General features: G+C 45.0%; 1 pseudogene; it reads right to left on the bottom strand.

The window, feature by feature from the left end:
* Window positions 1–1,581: 1,581 nt before the first annotated feature.
* Window positions 1,582–2,329, bottom strand: LOC107523755 (L-lactate dehydrogenase A chain pseudogene; annotated as a pseudogene).
* Between the last annotated feature and the right edge of the window lie 4,247 nt (window positions 2,330–6,576).

The following is a 6,576-nucleotide window of genomic DNA, read 5'->3' as shown; positions in this document are numbered from 1 at the left end:
AATATTTTATAGTGGTCAGGACCAGTGGTTTGAAGTCAGGCCAACCTGAATTCAAGTCCGTACTTTTCTCAGACCCAGGTAAAAGAGGCCCCTACCCAGGTCCCCCTTCCCCACTCTACACACACATGCACACACACAGCACACTTGAGAATGGCTTCCTTAAAGTTTTCCAAATGCTTCTCTGGTGCTATCTAGGTCCCCTAATCTCAGATGGAATCTGCATGGGCACCGTTTCCCTCCTTGGGGGCTGTCTCTGACCCTGTACCCCATGCATGGGGTCAACAAGATGTCCCCTTTCCTCTTTCCAGGAAAGCAGCCTGGTTATCCAATTGCTTCTGTTGGGTTGTATGGTATTTCTTTTACATTTGAGATTAAGCTGCTTAAACAGTACTGAATTTTGTACTCTCACTCCTGTACCACAAAAGATTACTTCGAGGCTCTGGCTACCAATGTCCACCACTGGCCCTTGGGCTCGAGCTGCACGTGTGTCTGTGCTTAGACTCATGTGTCTATGTTCTGACCACAGTGCTGGCTCCAGGCTGCAGACCCAAGAGGGGTGGGGGGATGGCAGGCTCCCTTTACTCTCTGCACTCCTCCTCAGGCTTCACAGTATGCACAACAGCAGTCATCTGGGTGGCCATGTCTATCTACTCTGGGTGGTTTTTGAGACTAGCTGTCACTCTGCAAGATCAGTGGGTCTTCTGATTGATGATATCCTCTCCTTCCATCAACCAATATGATGTCATCTGCTTTCCTGAGTTGGTCTTTTTTTTTTTAAATATATTTTTGTTGATTTCAGAAAGAGGAAGGGAAAGAGAGAGATAGAAACATCAATGATGAGGGAATCTTTGATCAGCTGTCTCCTGCACACCCCCTGCTGGGGATCGAGTTGGCAACCTGGGCATATACCTTGACCGGGAGTCAAACCTTGATCTCCTGGATCACAGGTAGACTCTCAACAGCTGAGTCACACCTGCTGGGCTCCTGGGTTGGTCTTGAATTGTGTTGGACCATGCAGACATTCCTGTACTGAAGGGACTGTTCTTGCTTTGCAATGGACCCCTCACCTATCTTTTCCTCCCACTGTTCAAGGTTTATTTGGCATTTCAGTTGGTATGACACTAGGATAGTTAGCTGCATTATATATGTAAGCTTTTCATTTTACATTATATAGCGATGTACATTATTCTGATACATACAGTACACAAAATAAGGTTTTTTAGAACAGTTATGCATAAGATATGCAATATTGGATTTATACATTGGATCCCAGGATGTGATTAATTGGAGAAAAAAAGTTGGACTAAGCATGTTGAGTAAAGAAACCACAGTTATATAACACACTGAACACACATCTAGTTTGAAGGGCAACTGCAGTGTGTGCTACATTGGCAGTGGTGCCTTTCAGGAGGTAGAACTATTTCACACTAACTAGTTTAGGACCACACAAGATAAGGACCATCCAGCATCAGGATGCAGATGCAGAGTTTTATGAGCCATTACTATTTCTATCTTTAGGAAACTGATGTTTTAGTCAGAGATCAGAAAAAGGACAATATGCACATCTCCAACCAAAATCCTGCTGTAGCCTAGACAGTGAGGGGGTATGACATTAGAAGACTTTAAAACTGCAGCTGTTTCTGCATCCCCCAAAGTGTATCTGCACTCTTCTTCAAACGGGCCTCTTCCTCAGGTGTCAGAGCCACCTTCACAACATCTGAGATTCCATTCTGTCCCAAGATGCAAGGAACACTAAGGAAGACGTCTTCTATTATTCCTTAATCATGATGGAAATTGGATGCACACACCCAAGGTTCTTCATTATACTTCCTGCCAAATCTGCCACAGATAGTCCAGTGGCCCAGGATATGTAGCCTTCCAGTTCAATCACCTTATAAGCATTGTCAACCACCCATCTGCATTAGTGCCTAAATCAGGGTTCAGATTCTCTAGGGAGACACCAGCAACATTCACTCCACTCCATACAGGCTCACTAGAGTCTTCATGCTCCCCAAGGACCCACCCATGACAGCTTAATGGGTGAACTCCCAGCCTTTCCCCCATTAGGTAATGGAACCAGGCTGAATCCAGATTGCAACCACTTCCAATAACATGATTTTTTGGAAAGCCACTTATCTTTCAAGCCACATAGATCAAGACATCCACTGGATTGGAAACAATAAGCAATGTGCATTTAGGGCTGTTTTACAACATTAGGAATGATGAATTTAAAAATGTTCATGTTATACTAAACCAAATCAAGACGGCCTTCTCCCTCTTGTTGACATGCCCCAGCTGTGATAATAACCAGCTCGGAGTTTGCAGCCATGCCCAGTCAGGCCAATCCTTGCCTATCTTAAAAAAGATTATTTTGGTTTTACATTTCCTCTTCTGTCCTAGTCCACCATGCGTTTGGACCAGAGGTTTCAGGGAAAGAGAGATTAAAATGGCCTTAAGGAGTTAAGGCTGTTGGAGAAAGAATGGATTTGATAAGAAAACAGTTAAGGAATCAAATTTGTTTTCTTTGGAGAAGGCAAACGGGTGGTTAAGTTCTTGCCTTTGAGTATAGGCAATGATTTTATGCAGGGGATACAGACAAATTATTCCTTATGTCTGAAAAGACTAACAAGAGGGAATGAAATTAAGTTAGAGCTGGAGAGATTTCAGAATGATAAAGGGTAACCGGAGAAAGCCTTCCCCCGTAGGACATTGGAACGGAATTAGACAACCACTCATTCCCTCAACCAGTGTTCTCTTGAGAATTGTCAGGGTTTGGGGCGGGGGTGGGGATGGGGTTGCAGGTGCAGCCCCAGATGTTTTTATCCAGATGTTTAGCCTCAGCAGAAATGCAGATGCTAAGCTGGTGGCCCTGAAAAGGTAGCAAGTCTCAACCCCAGGAGCAAATGTATATTCAGGGACCATCCTGACTAATGGAGCAGCCCTTCTGGACTGTGTCTCTCCCCTTTCCTGACTGTAAAAAGGGATCACAAACTTGCTTTTTGCTGTCCAGGAAAATTCATTGAGGTTTATATGCAAAAATAACTTCTTTGGAGGATTCACAGTCTGACCTCCTCCCACATCAGCTGATTTTCTGTGCATCATGTTCTGGGCATACCAAATATCCCCACCATTTGTCAAACAAACCCTGCTCCATCACCCATAGCATCTTCTTTGCATAAAATGAGTTTCCCTATCCTGCCCCTTCTCTACTGTGGCCAATTCCTACTCATCTTTTAAGGCCCAGCTTAAATGTTATTGCCTCTGAGGAATGCCCCTGCCCCCCCTCCCGCCTCAAGCTGTCAGGCTGAGACCTATTTCTGTGTTTCTGAACTTTTTTGTCCGCACGGTTGTCTCCTCTCAGGACTAAGCTCAGTGTGGATAGGAGTCGTATTTCAGTCAGTTGGTCAGTTGGTCAGTCAATAACCAAATGGTTGTTGGGTACCAACTATGTCACAAGCACCAAGCCAAACACTGCAGACACACCGTGAAGGAGGTGGATGGGATTACTTCCCTCTGGGAGCTAATCATCTGGGTGGGACACTAACAGATAAAGAGGCAGTTACAATACAATTTGATAAGTAAAAGTCTGGTAGATGAAGAGGGTGGGGAAATGTGCTCCAGACCAAGGGAACGACATATGTAAATGTTGGCAGCCAGCTAGAACTCCGTACATGTAAGGAAGAGAAAGAAGCTCATTATTGCTGGGAATAGAATTGGCAAGAGATGGGGACAGAGGAGACCAGGGGCTGTGTTATCCTGTGCTTTTTTTTTTTTTTTTTTTTTTTTTTAAAGAATAGTTATTGATTCTTTAGAGAGAGAGGGAGAAGGGAAAAAACGTTGATGTGAGAGTGTAACACTGATCACCTGGCAACCCGGGCCTGTGTCCTCACTGGGAATCAAACCAGCAACCTCTCAGTGCATGGGACGATACTCAACCAACTGAGCCACACCGGCCAGGGCTATCCTGTGCCTTTTGAGCCCTTTAGGAAGACTAAACTTCATCCTAAAAGCAAGAAAAAGTCTCTGGAGGGTTTTAAGCAGGGAAGTGGTGTCTCAGATTTGCACGTTGAAAGATGATTCTGGCTGCAAGTTGAGGAACAGAGAGGCAGGAGATGCTATTGAAGGCAGGGACAGCAGTTAGGAAGGATTCTTATGAAATAATGGTGGCCTGTTCCAAGGTGGTAGCAGCAGGAATGAAGACAAATGGATTGTTGGCAGAGGTGTCTCACAGGTGGAATGGATGGTTTGGTGGTTTATTGGACATGGCTACAGGTGGAGGGTAGAGGCGAGGATGGAAGCTCCCTGGCTCCTTTCTTGGACAATGCTTAGTGGAGAGGTGTTAGTTTCCTAGGGCTGCTGCAACAAGGATCACAAACAATAGAACTTGTCTCAGAGTTCTGGAGGTCAGAAGTCGGAAACCAAAGTGTTGGCAGTGCTGTGCACCATCTGATGGCTTTGGGGAGGATCTGTTTCAGGCCTCTCTCCTAGTTTCTGGTAGCCTCAGGAGTTCCTTGGCTACTCCCTGTGTCTCTTCATATGGCAGTCTTCCCATGTCTCTGTCTGTGTCCAAATTTTCCCTTTTTATAAGGACATAAGTCATTGGAATAGGCCTTCTCTATTCCAGTATGACCTCGTCTTAATTAATTACATCTGTAACAACCCTATTTCCAAATAAGGTGACATTATAAGATACTGGGAATGAGGACATCAATATATGAATTTGGGGGGACATAATTCAACCCACATTGAGGGAGATAGTATTCACTCAGACAAGAGCTCATGTGGTGGGACAAGTTTGGTGACAGAGAGATGAAGCCTTGTGCTTGGGGCATGTTGTGTTTGTTGGCCCTATAAAAACCCAACAAGAAGGTGTTTTAAAAACTATTTGATATATTGGGCTGATGCTTAGGAGAAGGAAGGTATAGGATGGGCTGGGAGTGTAGATATGAGAATCTTCAGCATGTAGGGTAGATAAGATGGTGGACCTTTGAGGAAACTCAGCCCACATGGGAAAAATGACCAGTTCATCATTGCAACCCTAGCACCTAACTCAGTCTCTGCCATAGCTCTAGATGTTGGATGAATAAGTGCCTGATAAAATAAAATTGTTTCTTCAATTCTTCATGGGAGGTGGCTCGCCCTCCTCTGACTGTGACATGAAGAGAGTGTACTTTGTAGAAAGGAGAAACAAGCATCCCTAGATTTCACTTTACACTCACCTCGAGCAGCGATTTTCAACCAGTGTGCCAGAGAATTTTTAAAACAGGCAATACCTGACTATTTAGTGAGGGGCACTGACCTCTTTTCCCTTAGATTGCTAAATAAAAAAATGACAACGGCCAACACAACAATAGCCATCTGGTGCGAACGAATAAAAATTATATCTATTTTTTGGTCAGATCAGCAAAAAAATATATATATTTTTAGTGTGCTGCAGAATTTTAGTAATTAGTTTATGTGTGCCATGAGATAAAAAAGGTTGAAAATTGCTGACCTAGAGGCTAATTTAGTACATTTGTCAAAGGCTCCCTGCCCCTTAGCCCAGGGACAGCCATGAGGTCAGGGGCCAGGGGCAAGGGATCTTAGGTTTGTGCCTATCTCCTGACTTGCAAGAACATGAAACAGAAGAGAGGCATATGAGGCTTGCTGTAGTTCGTAGCAACATTTCCTTTTTACTTGAAAATCTTCACCTTTGCCATCAGCCCAGCTTTTCAATAAACTGAATTGTACTGAAGTTTCCAAATAAAGCCTTTTCTATACCACCTTTTTCCCCCCCAAATCCAGAAACTGAAAGTAATTTGATTTTGAGGGAATTTGGGGCCAAGTGGCTCTCCCACCTGGCTGCACTGGAGTGTGAGCTACAGGGGGGACTGTGGCTGGTGTAATCGGCTGCCTGGCGGTGGATCCAGCCTTCTTTGTGCCTGTTGCCTGGTGACATCCAGAGGCCCTTATCTCAGAGCCATACCCTGGCTTGCTATTGGTCGGGTGGTGGCATTTGTTGACAATAGACACTTTGCAGGCCCCAGACTCTGAAAGAGACCTCAGGAGCTTGGGTTTCAGGCTGCTGTGCTTGTCCAAATGCAATTCCTTAACTCTTTATGTTCCTGGCCAGGAAGGCCCAGTGGCAGCCGCTGGAGTGCCGTGTGTCCACCCAGATCCATAGGTCCATCCCTCTCCACTTTAGAGTGTGCAGTTGGGCTGGGGATTTTCTTTTCTACTCTGCTTCTGCGGCAGGACAGGGTTTTCTTACCTTCTCACTCCTGCTTGGGTTTTCTTGTGAGACAGTCTAAAACAAACAGACTTTGTTGGCATAACAAGTCATCTGAGCTGAGCTAGGAAAGGCAGTCAATATTAGCAAGAGAAAAGTTTTGTTTTGTCAATATTCCAGTCTGAAGAATCTGAAAGCCCTAAGCCTCTTCTTGGGGTGCTCAGGACTCTGGGAATGTGATCCACAGCTTTCTCCAATGGAGCTGGGGCCAGGCAGGAGAAGAGAGACTGAAAGACCAGGGGACTGTGGGGGAAGTGAAGAGGGCAGGAAAACAGGCAGAGAGGGGATTCTGTATGCCTCCAAGGTGA

This window comes from Miniopterus natalensis, chromosome 11 (genome assembly GCF_054644295.1).
Source record: "Miniopterus natalensis isolate mMinNat1 chromosome 11, mMinNat1.hap1, whole genome shotgun sequence".
Classification (NCBI taxonomy): Eukaryota; Metazoa; Chordata; class Mammalia; order Chiroptera; family Miniopteridae; genus Miniopterus; species Miniopterus natalensis.
The sequence above is the reverse complement of the archived record's forward strand: the minus strand, read 5'-3'. Positions and strand labels throughout refer to the sequence as shown.